Consider the following 21,438-nt stretch of genomic DNA (forward strand, 5'->3'; position numbering starts at 1 on the left):
AAACTATATGGAAAATCAAAATGGTTTATATTCTACCTTTGTTCCAGGTCTTCAGTTTTTGTTCAGCTCTTTTTGGCTCCTAAAAGACTTATTTTTTCCAAACAATAAAAATATTTATTGTTGTCTTGTCTCTGGTTTGACCTGTGGATAGTATTTTTATTTCTACAATTAAAATAACAAATCAAAACCCCAGAAGAGATGCTCATTTTGCCGTAACTAAACACCTTTCCTTCAGTTGTCAAAACTGTGAAAGCAGAAACAGTCCGCAAGTGTGGCAAAAATTAGTTCAGCATACACAGTGTCTAAATATAAATGGGTTCTGTTCTGGATGCGAGGTGCTATCTGCATGGTTTGTATATTTCCCCATGTTTGCCTGGGTTTCCTTCCACAGACCAAAGACAGACTTGCAGGTTAATTGGCTTCTGGGAAAACTGGCAGTGATCCAAGTCTGAGCCCTTTGATGGACTGGTGTCCCAGCCAGGGTGTTGTCCTGTCTTGGTCCCACTGCTTGCTGGGACAGGCTTTGACTCCCTTGAGACCCTAAGTTGGATGAAGCACTTAGAAATGGATGGACAATAGAATTAATTTATATATAATTTATCTTGTGTGACATCTGAGGGTTGGAGTGGTGCAGCAAGTGATCTATCTGTTGATCTGGGTCTCGGGAAAATCACAAACGCAGCCATAAGGTACAAAACAAGTGCACTTCATATACAGTGTGGGAACTAATGCAAAACAAAAGCCTAGCTCTACTTTAAGCTGCCAACTATATTTATTCAGGATCCCTCAGTGTACGCACTGGGCAGCTAAGCTGCTTACAACCTTCACAAAAAAAAACTTTTGAAAATTCAGTCTCCCCTTCCCAAAAAACACTCATCTCCCTCAGTCCCAGCTCCATAAAGGATGTGTCCTCTTTCCCCACACAGAGCCCTCTCTGCTTCAGGAAGCCCCAGCTTACTAGTTTTAAACGATTACCTGACGAATTGTCTTTAAGAAACTGGTCAGGTGACTGAGGGTGACAAAACGTTCCATATAGATTCCTGGGGAATGTAGTTCAGGCCAGAGCTGCCATCTTTCCTGATTCTGCCATCTTCACGCTTGCCTACATAATCCTAAAATGATTATACTGTATTCACAATAACATTGAAAACAGAAAAGTTTGCAAAAAAAAAACAAGAGGGTTCCCTTCATTCTCACCTAACAAAAACAACGGAACCCTGCAGAACAATATAGTCTCTGGAGATTTCCTGGTTCTTTGGGATATAAAAGGAGGTAACACAGAGAAGACATTCAGTTGTTGCAGGCATCATGATGGTTAAGGTCAGAAAAGTAGTGGAAGACTGCAGGCCATTCACCTCATCAAGTTGAGGCATGACTATAAAAGACAAGCAGAATGCACAACAAGTAGAATCTCCCCCTTTCCACTGTAAACATATCATAGTTATGATATGATTATCATGATTATAGTGTCCACTGTTAAGAAAATTAAAGCTACCGGTATAATGCCAACCCTGCCAGGAGAAGGACTCAAGGGTATCTTGATCCCTTCTGTTTGACATAAGGGGTTCAGGAGGCAAGCCTACCAAAGGCAAAGACTTAAGATCTCCGAAACAAAAGGCCGTTTTCAGGATAAAGTCTCAAAAAGTACTGATGACTTTCACCTGTTTGAATGTGTCTGTAATCAGGTTGCAAGGAATCAGCATCAGAGGATGAAGTAGAAAAAGAGGAGAAGTTTCCAAACTACATCTGAATGACCACAATGTATTATGGTCAAATGAATACAAAAATTGAGTTTTTGCACATGGTTAGGGTTATGTTTGGTGTAAAAGAGGTGAAACTTGTGAGAAAATACTACTGCCCTCCGAGAAATATGGCAGGGAGTCCATTATGTTTTGGGATTGGATCCAAGTTCTGGAGACCTTGTTATGATAGGAGGAATCAACAACCACACCTAAATATTTTGGCCAAACACCTATTAAATTTCCTTGGCAAAACATCTACAGCATAGCATAGCTTCAGGACATCCTGTGCAATATGATATAACTGCACTTTCTGAAATCTTTTGATAAAGCGCTACTTGAAACATTAATTCTGAGGCAGAAAGTTGCTAAAATTCAAGGAAGTGTTTGCATTTGGCTAAGAGCTGCTCAAGTTGCAGAAAACAGATTATTAACTCAGTCAAGTTATTAGTGAGGTACCACAGGGACCAGTGTTAGGACCACTGCTCTTGCTTACTTAAATAAATGATATAGACCTCATGTTTAGTCCTTCAAATTTACAAATAATAAATTCATAAAATAATAAAACAGATGAAGCTACAAAAATGTTTTTTTACAAAATGTTTTTGCAAAGAGCGTTTTAACAATCTAACATGAAAGCTTGTAATGATAAAAGATGGCTATTATTATTTCCCCCATTGTGCCAGTAGCTCTGCAAAAGTCAATGCATTCTTTCATAAAGTGTCTGTGATCTTCAAATATAAATGAAATGTAAATGAAACTTGAATACAGAATAAATAATAGGCAGAAATTTCAAAACACCATCAAAGTAAAAATTACACTTACCCCATACTGTATGTCATTTTAACACTTTAGCTACTGCTTGTTATATGCCATCTACTTTACATCTGGATAAATAATAGTGAGTTTGGATTCATTCTGCCAATGAAAGATAAAGATCTTCATCTGAAAAATCATTGAAGAGTCATTAAGTCCTCTCCTCAATTTGACACTATATAGCTTTATTAGGATTATAGTTAATTAAAACAGCTCTAAGCAATTGGATCAACATTGCTTGTTTCTTATGCCTACAGAGTAACAAAGGATGGCTACTATTTTTCTGCACTAAACACAATCTCGGCTCATTATGCCATTATAAACCCACATGTAGCTACAGCTGGCGGCAGCTCCACTACTGCATGAATAAAGTCTGATGAAAAGCCACTTTTCAAAAGAACCTACAAAAACATCTCCTATAGTCTTCGTGAGAAAATGTAAGAGAGTTATACTTCTTTGAGTTCATCGCTTTCATTTAACAATAAATGGAGAGAACACATAAAATGAAGTAGCATGTTTTTAACTTTTTACATATTTTGTTTAAACCACTGTACGATATAAGCATGCAAGACCCAGTCAGTCAGCTAAGCCTTACTGTGTTTGACATGCTTTTATCATGTATGCATGGGGCTAATTCACAATTAAGTAATGAAAAGTAAGAAGAGGACATTTCAGGCTTTTTCAGGTGTGTCCATAACCAAAAACACAGATTTTTTCTTATTATTTTGCAGACTGGAATTAACATCCAAAATGATGCATTTCAACCTGCACACTGCTGCACAGCCTTTCTAACTGCTATGAAAACAGTTCGTACTTGGAATATGTACCTTTTGAACAGATTCACTGTTAAGAAAGCTCAAATTGAGAATACTGCTTGATCCTTTCAGCAGTAACGCAAAACATAAAGCCATTCTTAAAGAATTGCACATGAACATTTTTTCTTCTTAACTATTTATAATATTACACAAATTAAACACAGCTGGAAGTGAATACATTGATCTGTAGGTTTCATTCTGGGCTTATTCTTAAAAAGGTTTGGAGTTACTATCATTCAAAAGTTGAGGTATAAGAAAAAAGTATTTAAATAGGAAATTCCATATATGTAAAAACTATAGATTTACGTGCACTGTATATTCACAAACAAATGCTTGAAGAAGCTTATTTTACACACAGATCATATGCAATTGTGTTTTCATGAATTATGATATGTTTACTTTTTTATGTTTTCAGAGGGTATGAGCGGGCATTTCAGAAGCTTAGCATGGCTAGATTCATTTGCACAAAGAAAACAGGAAGCTTATCTAATCAAACATTACAAGTAGCCTTTTATCAGGTTCGAAATGTTCTCATCTAGGAGGAAAATTTACAGAGGTGGCAGAAATTTAGGCCTTACAGAATTCTGAAGGGAAGCATGTGTGAAGTTGAAGTGAGATGTGTTTGCAGGTATGAGATGAATTATAAAGCAGGAAAGAATTTTTCAATTTACATTCAACTTCAAAGCCAGACTTAAACCTGTTATGTTTGTAAATCAATGCATAGCATAGTAATTGATTGATGATCAAATATATCAACTCAATGTAAACATCAATAATCCATTTAGCAGTTGCTATTAAAACGAAACCCTTAGGTTGAAATACTGTATACTGGTACATTTCAGAGTCTTCATTGTAAACCCAGATTTCAAGCAGATGAATTTATCCCCTGTCATTATAACCGATTTCAAATGGTGCTAGAAAACATTGTGGACTCTGAACACCAGAGGAAATCAGTCATCCTTCAAAAGGGGTGAAACTGGGGAAAAAAGAAGAAGGAGGAAGTGCCTACAAGAAGAAGTGCCTTTTAAACAGATTACTTTTGATAAAGAATACTGAGAAGAAGAGTATTGTCCTCACCTTAGTTGATACATAAAATTAAGCAAATACTACATTTAAATTCTCACCACTATCTGTCCAAGTGGTTTATATTCTGCTCTATATGACAAACATTTTAACACGTTGCAGCCTTGGGTGTTATTTGAAACAAAACCCTCTGACTTTTGTGACGAATGCGCCAGATTCAGGGGCTTTTCAACCGTTCTGGTGGTAAAAACAGCAGTAACTTTCAACGGCATACCTTGGCAAAGAGAGCCATTTATTGTATCAGTTCTAGCACTGCCTTGGAGGAACAGTGTGTTCTGGTTAATGATCTGCTCAGGGTCATCACAGAGCTATAAACAATCCCTCCTAGTGTGAAGCCCTTGTGGGTGTCAGCTGATAAACATTTCCTTCTTTTCAAGAATAAAACAACTGAAAAATAGTGGATACTTTTTAATGACATGACGATACAAAACTCCAAAGAATATAACATATAAAGATCTATCCATTTGGGTAATGCCAGCAACATTCCACACACTGTACAGCATTTGCCAAATCCAGATTATTTTTGCTAAAATTAAAATCATAGGATTTAGAAAGGCAAGACTGTTCAGCACAAATATTTGGGATTTAACAAAGTGCATCTGCAATGACAAATGGAGCACGCTAAGAAGATTGAAAAACATATGTACACACTTTAATCACACAGCTGCTATTCTTTCTCCAAGAACACTGATTTCAAATGGTGCTAGACACTGGGAACATAAATCTAAACCACCATATGAAACCAGCTTCCTGGGGAAGATCACCAAATGACGAAGAGGAGCATGAGAAGAATGCTGGCATTTAAGATGTCTGTCAGATCATTACAGCTTTCTGGATCTAAAGGGACAAGAACAGATTTTGTAAATGTTTACAAAAACAGAAGAAAAATAAAACAGATAAAATAATGATTATGAAATCGTATTAAATTGTCTTAAAATGAAAGACACTTTTTTATATTTCAACAAAGTGTGCATTTTCAAATGAACTAAGCCTGTGCCTGATACAGAACAAAATTCCTTTAAGGTAACAATAGTCTATTTTAATAAGCCCCTTTCCACTTATAATGTTATGTAATATTACTATAGGGATGCACTGATCTATATAGCCATTTTCAGTAACCACACTGTTGTAAGAAACAGGTGCATTTAACTCTGGTGCTCTGAGGACCCGCTTCACAAAAATGCCACAAACATGTTGTACAAATTAATAATATCTTAAATGCACAGTCTCCATCTGTCTGGGAGTGCACAAAACAACTGATCCTAAAGTACTAATAATCACATTCAATAGCCTTATTTGGTCATGAAATGGTGGGTTACCACACAGAGCTGTGTATAGGGAGTGATTAAGTTGAAAAGATCAGTGTATCTTTTAAAAACAGTAATAACTAAAATAAAAATGCATATACTATGAGCCAAACAGCTATTAGAGATAAAGTATTATTTAACTCTTTATGATGGTTTTACCTAATCTAACCAGTGGAATACAATGACATTTTAATTGTATTCCACTGAAAGTCTATCATGGATGGCCATGGTTTAATATATGATTGTTACATATAAGATTCTAGTTTTTGTTTTGTTGTGATTGTAGTTAACCTTATCCCTGTGAAGACCATCTCGCTACCTTCAGCAGGAAAAGCCCCAGTCTTGTGATTAAAAATAAAATATTAAATTTTTCTTTCCTGTGTTTGAAAGCAGTTGTGGGGGAACCTTGAACAAGACCTTGTAGAGAGAGATACAGGGGCTGCTGGCTTTCCTTCCAGAGTGTCAAATTACTTTATGGAACCGATACTTTGCGTGAGTGAACAAACAAAGCACTGGTTCCAGGTCTGAAACCTGATTAAACTGTTGATTAAATTCATACTTACACAGCCAGCAGCACTCCGGGACCAGAACTGGCCTCCACTGAGTGAGAGGAACTTTCCTGCTTCTTTAGGTCAAACTGCAGAAAGGAAAGGGTTAAAATCTTGACCACAGTGTGGCACTCAGAGCTCTTCCTAAGCAGGTAGGCTGAAATGTAGGGACAGTTCCAGGTTCTTCTCTTCCCATCCCCTTTTGTACTTATGAGCTAAGTGTGCTACTGGCTGCAGATATCTCCTCTTGTTTTTAACTTTTTTTTTAATATCCTGACATGATTTGACAGGTTATTAGAGCTATTTCCAGTGCTGATTGATATTTCCTCACTGCTGCACTACACAAGGGCAGTTTGTCTGTGTAAAACAGCATGCTGTAATTGGAAACAAAAACTTTTTTTGAAAAACAAAACCGTTCCGGTAAAAGTGCTCTTCAAGAACACCGTAATGCAAATAAACACCCGAGAAAACATTTTCATTTGACATCCATATGGTAGAGAATTTATTTTCACATGATGTCACTGAGCATTATGGCTTTTTTATTCAATGTGAAAGTATTACAACTCTAATGCACATTGAAACATAAATAAAACAAAATCATCCTGTCACTTCACAAGGCCACAAAATGTGGATCCTTGGTTTATACATATATCTTTCAATTCCTAGGAGCACAAAGCTGTGTGGGAAATATCCAAGTCTGTAACACTCACTGAATACATGCAGATTTTATTCAAAAAGTACTTACCAGATTTCCAATACTGGGCTTTTTAAGATTAATTACTGCCTTTATTTTCAGGAACCTAAAAAAGAGAAAAAAGTGACAGTGTACTTAAGCTGTACATGAACGTACAGTGTGTCCTCTGGCAACTACAATCCATGTAAACACTACCTACAAGATAGATCTCTATGGACACAAAGTACACTATATTTGCCACATGACTGACATTCCTTCTTTTGAGAGTTAGCTAACAGAGCTGTTAAGCAAGGTGTGTTCTTATTACAATGGGAGGAAACAATTATACAATTGCACTGTAAACACTGTCCATATTTTTTTTTCCTTTGACACTTAATAATAACAGGTTAATGTAGTAATAAATGCAATCAAGAAATAGAGTGTATAAAACCACACATTTTAAAAAGACAATCACAGGTGGCAGTAACCCATTTTTAATACTACTGATCCAAACACATTTTTGATTTTTCAAACAAAAAAAAGTAACCTTAGCAAAGAAACCATTTCGCAGATGTGTTGAATTCATTATTATTTTTTACATTCCAGATTCAAAAAGCAGAATGTCTAAACCCTCTCAATTTACTCGAGGTACTGCAATGCGTGCTGCTCTGCATCTCACCAGGATCTAATCACAGTCCTTGCTAATGCCACACTGTGCTACTTCACAGCTCTCAGAAAACGGGAAAATCCAATTCTGCTCAGGTTCCTAAAAGGAGTTTATCCATTACATCCCTAAAACCTGTAGTTAATACACGTCAAACACCGGGAGTATTGTATAGGGTCCTGGAAATCCTAAGATGGGAAACTATTCCAATAGCTTGGATAAAAGGCAGTGTTTCCACACTGAGGGCCTTGTTCAGCGGTTCATTCCACCATTCATTTAGAGGTAAAGTCATAAGCTGAAAAAAACCTGGACTTTCCAGGCTGAAGACCAAACTAGTCTTCAGCTTCTCTCACATTTTCAAAAAGAAAATGTGAATGACAGTTCAGGCAACAAGTTCATACTTTGATTTGGATGTCTTGTTCATCGCCTACAAAAAGAGAAACTGCTTAAATAATGATCATATTTTTATTACTATCAAGTTACTTATCAAATGGATAAGTGCAATTGGAAAGCTATTTGTATGTTTCTGCATTCCATTAATTGGTTATGTGGAGAAAACAATTGCCTGGCAAACATAAGTCTTGAAGTGTCTTAAGTGCCACATCCTAGTGATACAGTACGTTTCCAGGTGAAGAATGGAACAGATCAAATGAAAATTCAAAATACAAAGATATTCTGTCTTCACTTCTTACAGGACTTGGCCCACAATCAAAAACAACAATCTTAAGACAATGTGGTCCCTTTAATAGCTTTTTCTTTAAAACAAAATACACACAAGTAAAATAAGTAAAACAAAAATCAAGAGCAAACTACCACTTGATAATTTAATATTTTCTTTTAATACTGTAAGAAAAAACACTGAATCACAGTTAATTCCTGACAAACCAGCACCACCTGAGTATACTTTATAATGCAAAATATTAAGAAGACATTAGGAGTGCTTTCAAATCATAAATAATTGCTCTGTATAGCAAAGGAAGAATGCTTTTAGGGCTCTCGGAGAATGCAGACCGATAAAGTGTCTTCATATTTTACATCCTGTACTTTAAGCCTGCATACAACTAAGCTATAAAATATAAAGTACTTGATAAATCATTTTTGACTATCCAATGTGATACACCAGCGTAAGGCATAATTATACTTTACCATAATTCTCTGTGGGTGGTTTTCTGTGTGGTTGAGTGGTGTTCTCAAAAGTTTAATATTATACTTAGCTTTAATGGCTACATTCAATATTGTTGTTTTTGATGGGTCTTATTTTTACAAATAGATAAAATAACTGCAAGAAGCAACACATAGTGAGAGAAGATAAGTTTAGAAGAGCAGGTGTAAAAGCTTTGATAATTTATCCTTTTTTGAAAAGAATGGAAACAGCAGATCATATTTCACTTCCTACATCTCTCTCAGAAGGGCCCTGTTCTTCAGGCAGGCATAGTTTGACTGAATGTACTTAACAAAAAAAAAATGTCCTATTCTTATCTTGTAAAAAACAGACAATTGTCATACCAATAATAGTATTTCTCAAATTTCTCTGTAAACAAATAAATGAAAGTAGTGACTTGATTTATTAACCTATAGGTCTTTTTGCATTGTTTTAGACCATAGCTGTGAATCTAAAACTGAACAACAGAGGGCGTTAGTGGTTTTGGTAAACAGCTGCTTTGGTTTCAAGATTCAGAGGCTTTCATGACTTAAAATAACACACCTTAACCTGGGGGAGTAAATACTATGCATGCAAAAAAAAAAAAAAATTTTTTTTAATTATATATTTGTACAAGCCATCATGTTTAATACATATAGTGCAGAGCACAACCCCAAGTCAGTAAGACTTTCTTTTTCTCCTCCTAAAAATGACAGGGCAAGTTGGAGGTCACATACACAGCAAGATTCATGTCTGTTTGTTGCCCATCTGTGTTAAGCAAGCGATCGAATACAGACCACCATGTTTTATGAAAAATGTGTTGTGTTTTTTGTTAGTTACTGGTCTAAGAACAAAAAATGATAATTATTGATAATTATTTTTAATAAAAAAGCACATCTGAACTTACCACATGCTGTAGATCTATTGTTCACACTAATCTTCACAGAACAACTACTAAATACTTTCTGTAACTAGGCAATCTTCTGATAAACTTGACCATCCGCTAAAAAATCCAGAATCGGTCTCCCTGATCCAGCACTCAAGAAAACAAAAACTGAAAGGTAGCTCTACTATCATAAAGTGAATGGTCTCTCCAGAAAATACTGAAAACAACAATGAAATACGAAAAAGTTTCAAAAGATCATCCAAAAAGTGCCTGCCCCCTTGATTCTGAGAAGAGTATTCTCAATTTAAGAGTTCAACATCAATTGCTAGTTGCATGAGAGGAAAATCCCTTTTAATGATGGTGTTTGTTAACATGACTGATCTCTAGATGAACAGGAACAAACCATTAGTTGTCTGAAACAGAGATCACTTACACCCCCTGTCTCCTTGTTCTTAGTTTGGCAACTACATGGGACTTTTTCTTCCTCAAAATGAAACCATAAATTTCTTCATTCTTAATTAAATCACATTTATAGTCAATTTAGTAGGACTGTAACTACAACAGTTTCTTTTTTAACAATAGCAGCACAGTATAGTTTAAGATTATTATTTTTTTTTGCGGGGGGGGTGGGGGTCTGTGGTGGGCTCCCTGTTTTGTGTTACAGGAATTTCTTTAAATCAGCAAAACACACATTGCAAAACTAACCAAAGAATTTTGTGCCAAGATAAACTTCAGTAACCTGATAACTTGCTAACCAATTTGTCAGATTTCATTGCTTATGAAAAAACAGACCTGTTTGAATCGCACCACCCTGTTCCTTAACATTTGCCTTACAGCTCTGTACAGTTAGTGCACACCAGGAATGAGACGTAGATCAAAATCTTTGTTTAAGATCACATAATGGAAAAGCTACATTCTCACATTACTCTAAGAGTACTAACTGGACAATACTTTGCATCCATCCATTTTCTAATCGCTTCTTCCAATGCAGGGCCCTGGGGAGGCCAGAGCCAATCCTGGCAAAGATTAGGCACAAGGCAGTACGCCCTGGAGTGGATACGGACACAAACACAGACACAAACGCACCCACACCAGGGCCAATTTTCCCAGAAGCCAACGAACCTCACACGTACGTTTTTGGACTGTTGGAGGAAACCCAAGTAAACACAGGGAAAATATGGAAACTCCACGTAGATAGCACCCTAGCAACTCAACCCGGAGACACAGTGCTGCGAGGCAGCAACGCTAACCCCTGCACCACCCAAACCAGACAACACCTTTCAGGTTAATTCGTTTGAAGTAATCTTTGAGACATTCCATTACATGGAGATCTAAAGTAGGATGTGCAACAGACTTTGCCATTATCACGGATTCTTATCGCACAGGACCTTCAAACAAGGCACCTCAGCATTTGATGATCTCAAGCCTCATACACTTTTTAGATCTTCAGTGCTGTTATTACACATCTCTGACAGCATCAAAATTAGTTTTAAGCCCAAACAGGGGCAGGTAAAAGGGCTTCGCAATAAATGCAAACCATCAATTACAGTCTAGTTTTAAATTTGTAAGGTGCAGCAATGCAAATAATGACCGCCCATCCATCGTCAGCAAGCCACTTGTTCCTTGTAAGGCTCATGACAAACTGGACCCTATACCAGAAGAACAGGCCAGAAGGTGGCACTACTTTTATGGGCAACCAGAGTATTGCAGGCCACGCACAGGAGGGAACAATTTACAGACACCAATTAACCTAGCCAGCATATCTTGGGAAGCTGCAAGAAACCAGAAAAGATGAAGAAAAGAAGATGGGGAGAACATGCAATTTCCACCCAGTCTGGTATTAAACCCAGAACCACAAAAACATTGATGCACAAAGTGAACTGCCATGTCATCATGGCATTGGTGGTTTGACCACTGAAATGTAAATGGATTCCAAACACTATCTTTTCAGAATAAGAATACTAAGCATTATTAACATAGTTCAACCTTTGAAGCTTTCTATAAATCTGGAACACTAATTGTTGTTTTAACCCTTTGTATCTCTGGGAATTCTTCAAGCATGAAAGAGTAATGGTTGCACTGATTGTTTTTTACAGGTTAACACTATCAATAATTGTTTTCGTTCAGAGAATGTGAATGGATATTGAAACAGGGCAAGATGATATTGAAGAAGGCTTTGTGCTTTTGAAATCAGTCCGTCAGCTACGACATGAAATACAGAAAAGGGATGAAATCAATATCAGCACTAAGCTGCAGGAAGCTCCGATGAAGCTGATTACATAGGACACGTATGTCTTCCTTTTTGTGGTCAATAACAATCACAAGAAACCCAAGTGTTTGTCTAACAGGGATATGGAGAATTATTGCAAAAAATCTTAAATACCTCCTGATGACGACTGCCCATACACACAGTGCATAGAATTGTGTTCATTATACTGGTTTAATTTGTACCTATTCTCTAAGAAGACAGTTCACGCTACATGGATAGTTTTAAGTGATTTTTTGGCACTACAATCCCCAATTTAAAGATCTCAGCTCACTAATCTGATCTCTGTTTACCAGGGGAAATACAAAATCGCTCGGATTCTCTGTGTTAAGAGCTTTCTCATGCAACCCAGAAAAAACATTTTGTTAAGGTAACATGCTGCAAGATGTTTCAAATACATGTTGCATATATTTAAAGATATTTATGGTGGATATTTTTAGTGTATGAAATACCTTAAAGCTCATGGGGATAATCTATGTAAATAATTTTAAACTTGTAATATGTTTGTATCCAAGTTGTTTAAACATTGTTTGTGCATTACAATGTTTTTTACAGCTTATTTGTCTGTTCCTAAAAACATAAACGTCAGTGTAATGTCACTTAAGGAATACTGATTCATTCTTGCGGAGAACAATTCGTTTTGATGATAAATTTCAACAGCCAGCTAAGGGAAACTATGTAAAGCACAGCCCTGGAGAGATCTTTGGGCGAATATCTTGGTATTTATTTTAAGCAAGCTGCAATAAGTTTTAATGTAGACTGAAAAAGGTGTAAAGAGTACAAACAATGTCCTGCCTATTATATGTTTAGACATATATAATGTATAATGTATATATAATATACCTCCAGCAACCTTATTTACTGTATGTCTTGCAGTAAATGCCCAGCCATGTACATTGGAGAAACAGGAAGGAGACTCGGAGATCGATACAGAGAACATGTTAGGGCTGTGAAAATTAAAGATCTTTCCAAGCCCATTGTGTCTCATTTCACCTCTGACGGCCATGACCACTCTAATCTCTCCGTCTGTGTTCTCAAAAACGGTTTTCCGAACTCATACATCAGAAGGACCACCGGAACCAAAATTATCCTCCAGCTAGGATCACACCTTCCCCCTTCTCTTAACGACAGACTACTTTTCTACTAAATTTTCTCCATTCATTGGAGGTTTTATTTCACACCTCTCTACACCTATTCTGACTTCGCACCTCTTGATTGGCCTCTCTTTCTGTCCCCTGCTCCCGCCTCTCGCTCCTCCTCTCTCTCAGCCTTGGTTCTCCTGCTCCATTACCTTTGCCTACTGCTTGTTTCTCTCACACCTGAAGAAGGCTCCATGGCAGAAACGTTGTGTTTTCTTTCTTCTTTTTTTCCAGCATGGAATAAACCTATTACTTGTTTCTATAGGTTTAGACATTTTTAGTTTAAGTAGGTAGCTGCATCTACATGCGTAGGCTGCAAAGGAACAAGTAAAGGTTTATTCCATGCTGAAAAGAGAAGAAAAGAAACACAAGGTTTTGGCTGTGGAGCCTTCACCCTTGATCCAAAGAAGCCGAAACATTGCGTTTCTTTTCTTCTGTTTTCAGCATGGAATAAACCTTTACTTGTCCCTTTGTAGACATGTTTAGGTTAACACTGCCACAAAAAGAGGTACTGCATCCTATAAACATTAATCATGTATAAAAAATACTTGTCATACCTAACTACATTCATTCAGATACACTTCTGTTCCCTAAACATTAAAGAGAAGTAATGGCAAAAGGGGAAGAATATGAATGTGCTGCTCAGAGTCAAATACTGTACAAGCAGATTATTAATAAAGGTGCAATGGAACACAAAGAGCGTGGCACAAACATTTCATGTAACACACTAACTTCTATACTCTAACATGTCATCATAAGTGACTTGTACAGACCCAATTTAAATGTTTTTAGGAAACAGATTATTTGGGACCCCTGACCAGATTTGGTGTTGGGTACAGGTTTCCCCTGGATCAGAAGTTCCAATTTCATTTAGAAAAAGATTCTGTAGCGATTCAATTTCCAGACATTCATATTTTATTTCTGCGTTTATATTAATATATTTTAAAATAATGCTAAACCAAACTGCTTTCTCCTGACTCCTAAAGAAATGGCTCAAATAACTTTGAGGTTTATTCCAAGGTTTAGTTCACTGCAGACAACATTAAACTAAATTGAATTTCAATTCATTGTCCCTGGCAATGACCTCAAGGTGACTGAATGTATTACTCTTCTGAAGGGCAATATATTAATACCCTAAAGAGCTGGCTCTGTGAACCATTACAAAGTACTGTATTACTGCTCCCAGCCTGTACAATGCTATTACTGAGTGAGCAACATAAATCGGAAAAATGAAAATCATAAAAACTTATTTAATTTCAATGTACTTCAAATTCAGTATTTAAGCATAAATAATTATTTGAAATGATAAAATTAAGTTGATAAATACACTGTTTTTCAAGAGGATCAATGACTGTCAATATTCTTTCAATAAGGAGTTCACTTCTCCAAATTATGCTTAAGGAATAACACTGATCAAACAATGAAAAGGGAGACAAAACTCTAATAGACAGACCAAGAGATACCAAATCTGAGCATTCTAATTCACAATACTATAATGTGTAACTTAAATTTTACAAACTGTACTCAACAGTGTCAACTCCAGGATGAAAAGCACTGTGTACGTCAATTTAAAAATGCTGTGAGATATTCATCATGGAAACTGTTTAAGTGACTCATAAAATGCAAACATCTCAGAACTCTTATTCTTAATCATCTTTAACACACAACCATCTTAAGCTTTGGGACCTCAGTCTTGAAGTTATTGGAAGATGGGGGCAATATGAATAAATTCTGTCAGATTTAATTAATTCTGAGTTTATAACACTAAAATAATGAATCAGAAGGACACAGTGCAAAATGTTGATTTAAATTCAAACAAGGGGCAAGATAACAATGTTTGATGACAATAGCTGTAGCCCTGGATGACAATTTAACAGATTTAGATCATAACAGCCATTTCATATTAGGCCTATATATTAAGAGCCCAGCGGAGAGTGAGAAAATATTTTGGATCACCAGCGTTATGCAGATACATTGTTTTACTCAAACTAAAACCTATTTTCTCTTTTCTACAATAATCCTGTAATTTGCAGTACACCGAAGGAGGGAGGTAAACATGGTATAGACACTACTGTACATGAACTTCACTCTATATAGATGCACAGAGAAATACCATATATCACACAGAGACAAAGGTAGTATTGAAAATAAGTGAGTTGAGATCTTTTTAAACATTCATCATGTGTGTCTATAGCATATGAATCATACTGATGGTCATACACCAAAGTAGCAACTTCGATGGCTCCAACCAGAAGAAACAAAAACACAGGTTCATTTGTTCCAACACATCCCCCTCACGCTCTGTAAATTTCTGCCACTGGTGGTTAATTGATCAGCCTAGGTTCTGGCTAATTCTGTTTTATCCTCCTTATCTTGTTTCTCTACCTCTGATCCTCTAGAGGACAAAACACATTTGCTTAATAGTGCTCTTATCTACCCTTGACACCTTTGCCCCTCTAAAAACTCACACCATCTCTTTCTCGCTCTGCTCCCTGGTACACTGACCATCTGCGATCTATGAAGGCAGTCTCTCGGAAACTTGAACATGGGTGGAGTCTTTCTGGCCTAAACGTACATTATCAGGCTTGGAAAGATTATTTGTCTGAATATAAGGATACACTAGAGTCTGCTAGATCCATCTACTTCTCTCACATCATTGAAAATAGCCATAACAACCCCAGACATCTTTTCTCCACCATCAACAGACTGCTCAAGCCAAACTGCCTCCACTACATTACCTACAGTACCTCATCGCAACTTTGCAACATATTTTAAAATGTATTTAGCTTCAAGACCAACAACATCCATCATCACATTCTTTCCACAACGCATGTCACTTTCACACCTCCTCCCTGCTTGCCAATGGTCCTCAAAACTGCTGCCACTACCCCCATATCAAAAAAGCCTAACATGGCTCTGGACAATCTAAACAATTTTCACCAAATCTCCAACTTACCCTTTCTTGCAAAAATTCTAGAATGCTCTGTCTCATTTCAATTACATAATCACCTCATTGTAAATAACCTTTTTGAACCCCTCCAATCTGGCTTCTGTCAACTTCACAGCACAGAAACTGCCCTGTTCAAAGTTACTAATGATGTTCTAATAGCTTCTGATTCTGGTTCTCTCTCTATCCTCATTCTTCTTGATCTCAGTGCTGCTTTCTACACTGTTGACCATGACAACGTTCTCGTCTTGAGACTGTGTTTGGAGTTTCTGACACTGCTCTCAAATGGTTCAAGTCTTACCTCACTGATCGCTGTCACTTTGTCTTTCTTGTGGATTTAGGTCTGGAATTGGACTCGTTAAGTCTGGTGTTCCTCAGGGCTTGATACTGGATCCCCTACTTTTCAGCATTTACATGTTTTCACTTGGTCAGCTTTTAAGATCAAATGGCCTCAACTACCATTTCTATGCCGATGATACTCAAATATATATCCATACCAAACCTGACACTGATGTCGCTGTCTCTATTCTATCAAATTGCATCTCTGACATAAAAATGGGGGTGACTCAAAATTTATTTCATCTTAACTGTGACAAGACTGAAGATGGTACTGTACTTCAGCTTCAGTCTAAATTGAAAAACCTTGGGGTGCAAAGGAACAAGTAATAGGTTTATTCCATGCTGAAAAGAGAAGAAAGAAAACAACGTTTCAGCTGTGGAGCCTTCTTCAAGTGTGATATGTGGTTAACTAAGTACCACTTAGCTACCTGTAATTCATGTGGCCGTTTACATAACTAACAACAACAACAACAACAACAATAAACAAACAATTAACTTTATTTTATTTTTAAAGAAGGTTTTGAGTCTGGATTTGAAGGAGTTTAGAGAAGGTGACTCTCTGATATCCTTGGGGAGAGAGTTCCAGAGCTTAGGGGCATAACAGGAGAAGGCCCTGTCACCCATAGTGTAGACAGGCTTGGGTGGACAGTTAGGAGACCAGAATTAGTGGAGCGAAGGTTGTGAGATGGGGAGTAGGGTGATAATAGATCAGATAGGTACTGAGGTATCAAGCCATGCAGAGCCTTATAGGTGAGCATGAGGATTTTGAAGTCGACTCGAAACCTGACAGGAAGTCAGTGCAAGGACTCCAGGATAGTAATGTGATCACTTGCACTAGACCTGGTCAGGATTCTGGCTGCCGAATTTTGGACAGAGTTTGTTCAAAGTGGATTTAGATACCCCAGCAAGTAGAGCATCACAGTAGTCAATTCAGGAGAAAACAAATGTGTTGATCAGCTTTTCAGCCACAGTTAGTGATAACATAGGGCGTAGTCTAGCGCTATTTCTGAGGTGAAAAAAAGATGTTTTGACAATATGATGCACATGTGGGTCGAATGTTAAGCTTGAATCAAATATCACCCAAAGGTTGTAGTAGTTCAGGTGGGTAGCTGCATTACATATAATGCACTACATATAGTTAAACATACCATGCTTTAAACTGTACTATGTAGTGTCATGTTAGCACACATTAGCTCAACAAGTAAGAAAAAATTCAAATTTAATTAAGGAAGTGTAGCATGAGGTTAGCATAATCAGTTCAAGCTGTTACTGCAGATGATTTATTTATGTGCTTTAGTAGTAGCAGGAAATAGGAGTTATGACTACTACTCCTGCAATGCACATTAAACACTTAGGGATACATTTCAGAACCATAGATTCATCCTTTTACTTCCCTTTCAATTTCATTTTAAGTTGCTCCAATGCATATGTAATTACTTTTAAGATGATACAGCCCTGAATCATCATCCTGCGAGGAACTTGCATGTCTGAAGGAAGTTACTTATCTTGAAGTATTCACATTTCATAAATATTTCCATAATTTCATCTGTACTACTGCTTACATGTTTCTTCAAACACAGAGTATATCCAAGGGCAAAAAATTAATGCAATAAGATATTTCAAAGTCAAGCTACGGTGAATGAAATGATTTGAAATAGTCTAGAATTCAAAGCCACCTTAATCTTCATGACACATGAATAAATATTGTTTTCAAAATCACCAGCATGCAGTAACAGATGCTTCAAGAAGACTGGCAAATGTCTTAATACATTTATTCAATCTTACGATTCCAGGGCTACAGATTTCACAACAGCTTTTGAGTTTAAGAAAAAAATATATTTTATATCTTTAAGCAGCCCTCTATTATTCACCCAGACTATACATTTTTAAAACAAAACCTTTAGAGGAACATGTATATCTGTAACAAAGCTAATAAAAGAGACAGCCTTTCTCCTTTAAGGAGAAATCTTTCTTTCAATCAGTCTATCATATTCTAAGAGTAAACATCACACATTTTTTAGCAGCTACTTTGGTCGTCAGAAATAAACTTTCAGTTTCCTTAAGAGCGCGACATTAATTCACCAATGTATTTTAGTATTTGTCTATGTACAGAGGCTAAAGCGTGAAATACTATAGATGACCTAAACCTGACCATGTGCTTTTTTGTACACGATACACAAGAAATTTTAAAACTCAACTCTTATTTCATAGTTTGTCATTAGTTTATATTACCTGCAATTGCTGTAAATAAGATTGAGCAGATGTGTTTCTCGGTCTCTGCTCTTTGTGAAGAATGAAAAAAAAGCAAAGAAAATGAATGGAAACTATAAAAAAAATCTCAGAAACCATAAATAACCATTAAGTTCTCTCCTCAACAGATGGTGTTTACACAAAATATATTTTCAGATTCTGTATTAACTTGAACTTTGTAATTACTCATAAAAATGAAATCAACATACCAGGGCTTACACAGAATATAGCTATGCTGCACTTTAATTCACAAAACAGCATGCTGATGAAATGAATACAGATGTTCTTACTACAGTGCCTCTTCAGTCTGTAATATTTTTTGTATGCCAATTAATAAACAGCCAGATCAGTAAAATATTTACAATTTTTCTTTTCCTGTGTTGTAAGAACAGTTCCCCTGCCCCCCCAAATGATTTTACAGTAAATCTGTTTTCCTGGAATCACTCAGTTCCTGAATATGTGATATAACCATAATTGGTTGATTAAAATGAAGAATGTAGTTCAGAATAGGCTTCTGCCATCAGAGAAATCCCCTTAGTACAATGTGATGTGTAACTGAATGCTTTAAGTACAAGTATTATTAAACCAAAATTACCTGCATACATACATGTGTGCAGAAAGGGGATTCCATGGTACATTGGTTTACACGTAAGGTTTTTACTCATTGCTTCATAGCTTGAAACAAATTTGTCTGATTGTTAAAATTTGAGGAAAGAATGCTAAAAACAGGCAAAAGAAGGACTTCCCCAGTCTTAGCAATTTGGTTCTGCTGTAAGAAAAGCACATTGTTAAACTGACAATATCTTGCGAGCAAAATGATCAGCCTACCTAATTCCACTGCTATCATTACAAAACACATTCTTTGATCACTGGAGGGGAATGAAGGGAATAAGACAATAAGGTTTGAAGCAGCTCGTTATTTGATACTAATAATAACACAAAATTGCATTTATATGGTGCTTATCAGCCCAAATGACCCCAAAATCACTGTGCATTTTAGAAAGAGTCCACTTCATCCATAACTAAAGTACAGTACCCACTCTGGGAGATGCATGGCAGGCATTATGTGCTAATCAGGTACAGAAGCGAGAAACAGGGAATGAAGCGAGAGGAAACTTAAAGTAGGCCAGACTGTGAAAGCCTACAGAGAAGCCTAGCTAGGATACCACAAAGTGACCCGAAAAGTGCTATTGGATTTTTAATGACCAAAAAGTCAGGACCTCATTTTATTGTCTCCTACAGTATATTTTCCCCAGTTACAAGAAAGGGACATTGGTGTGGAAATTCTGGACCAGAGGGAAGAGTGACACCTGGTCCAATACCCCTCACAAAAGCAACCTGGCCCTTCTTTAGAGGTCACCAATCTCAAAATGATACAGGCAAGACCAGCACAGAAAGGATCTGCGCCTGTGACTGGAAGGTTGCCGCGGCCGGCAGAGGAATCCCGCGGCTGGCAGAGGAATCGTACTCCGTTGGGCCCCTGAGCAAGGCCCTTAACCCTAAGACCCTGCGCTCTGACCCCAAGCTTCTCTCCCTGTCTGTGTGTCTGTGTCTCCATGGAGAAAAGCTGGGGTATGCGAAAAAGCCAAATTCCTAATGCAAGAAATTGTATAGGGCTAATAAAGAAACAGTAGTAGTAGTAGTAGTAGTAGTAGTAGTAGTAGTAGTAGTAGTAGTAGTAGTAGTAGTAGTAGTAGTAGTAGTAGTAGTAGTAGTAGTAGTAGTGTTAATTAAAACAGATTAAATAACTAGTTAAAAGCTAGGAAACAGAAAGAGAAAGTGAACTGAAAACGGAGAATAGGAGATACACAAATACAAAGATACATAGGAGTACACAAAGGGTTGTGGGCATCTGGAACAAGAAACTCGGATGTTGTTGAAGCGAATACCACCACTTTTTCTAAGAAATAGGTGGATTAGATCCTCTGATCCTCTGGCAACTACAAAGCCAAACAAGCTAAATGAGTTGAAAGGCCTGCTCTCATTTGCAAACTTTCTTAGGTTCCAATGGAGTCTGTCCTCACAGTATGATGATGCCTCATGTGTCTTATAAACTTCAGAAGATTTATAGAGCATTGGATCAAAACTCAAGTGGGTTCTGACAAAGAACTTATCTCCCTCATTTCAATTTTTACCAGAAACAATGTCTTGGATTTCTTATGCCTTATGCCTTCTGTTTGGTACTTTTGGAACTTGAATTCATCTTCCTTCCTTGCAGGGTCAGAAGTATGAAGTGGTGAGACTAATGTGACAGGTTTAAAAATTCCCTTTCCTATCTCACAAATTATCTATATTGCAGAGAAATTGCATTTCACAATCTCAATGAAACATGCATTTATAGAAACAACAATTTTGTGAGGCTCTTATCAGTTTCAGTGAGTGGTAATTTAATAGAGGTGATGGAAAGATGTCCCTTAAATAACAGTTCAGCACTCATCTTCATCAAAAGAATGGTGCAGTGATTGCTTATGCTTTCTGAATCACAAAGAAAGAATACCTCATTATATTTTCCACAGAAACTGAACAGGAAAGAATTTATTAAAAAAGCAGTATTATTTACCTGTCTTTCAATAATTGTTGCACGTGTTCAGAGAACTACAGTATGGTCAGCTGCTAAGACAAAATAATTTCTATTTTGCCCATGTGTCTGACACTCAGTGCTATTTCACAAGCTACCCTGTTAGAATTGCATTGAAGTGGGACCAAATAGTCATTTTCTTCAGTGTAAACGACCAATTGTCTGTGATAAAACTGATATAATTTCATTTAGATCCAAAAATATTTTAGTTTGTGTATAATTTCAGATTTCTGCTGCATTTGCATTT

The 21,438-nt window shown here is 36.8% G+C and overlaps 1 long non-coding RNA gene across 3 annotated transcripts in view; it reads right to left on the reverse strand.

Annotated features, from left to right (window-relative positions):
* Nucleotides 1–4,846: 4,846 nt before the first annotated feature.
* LOC148655154 (uncharacterized) overlaps nt 4,847–21,438 on the reverse strand; it is a 103,260-nt gene continuing 86,668 nt past the window's right edge. For all 3 annotated transcript variants that reach the window (XR_015941199.1, XR_015941198.1, XR_015941197.1), the window contains 3 exons: nt 7,054–7,108; nt 6,324–6,397; nt 4,847–5,290 (listed from right to left, as the gene is read on the reverse strand). This is a non-coding gene — a long non-coding RNA (uncharacterized LOC148655154). The remainder of the gene's footprint in view (nt 5,291–6,323; nt 6,398–7,053; nt 7,109–21,438) is intronic.

The sequence above is a fragment of the Lepisosteus platostomus genome, chromosome 9 (genome assembly GCF_059453375.1).
Source record: "Lepisosteus platostomus isolate fLepPlt1 chromosome 9, fLepPlt1.hap1, whole genome shotgun sequence".
NCBI lineage: Eukaryota > Metazoa > Chordata > Actinopteri > Semionotiformes > Lepisosteidae > Lepisosteus > Lepisosteus platostomus.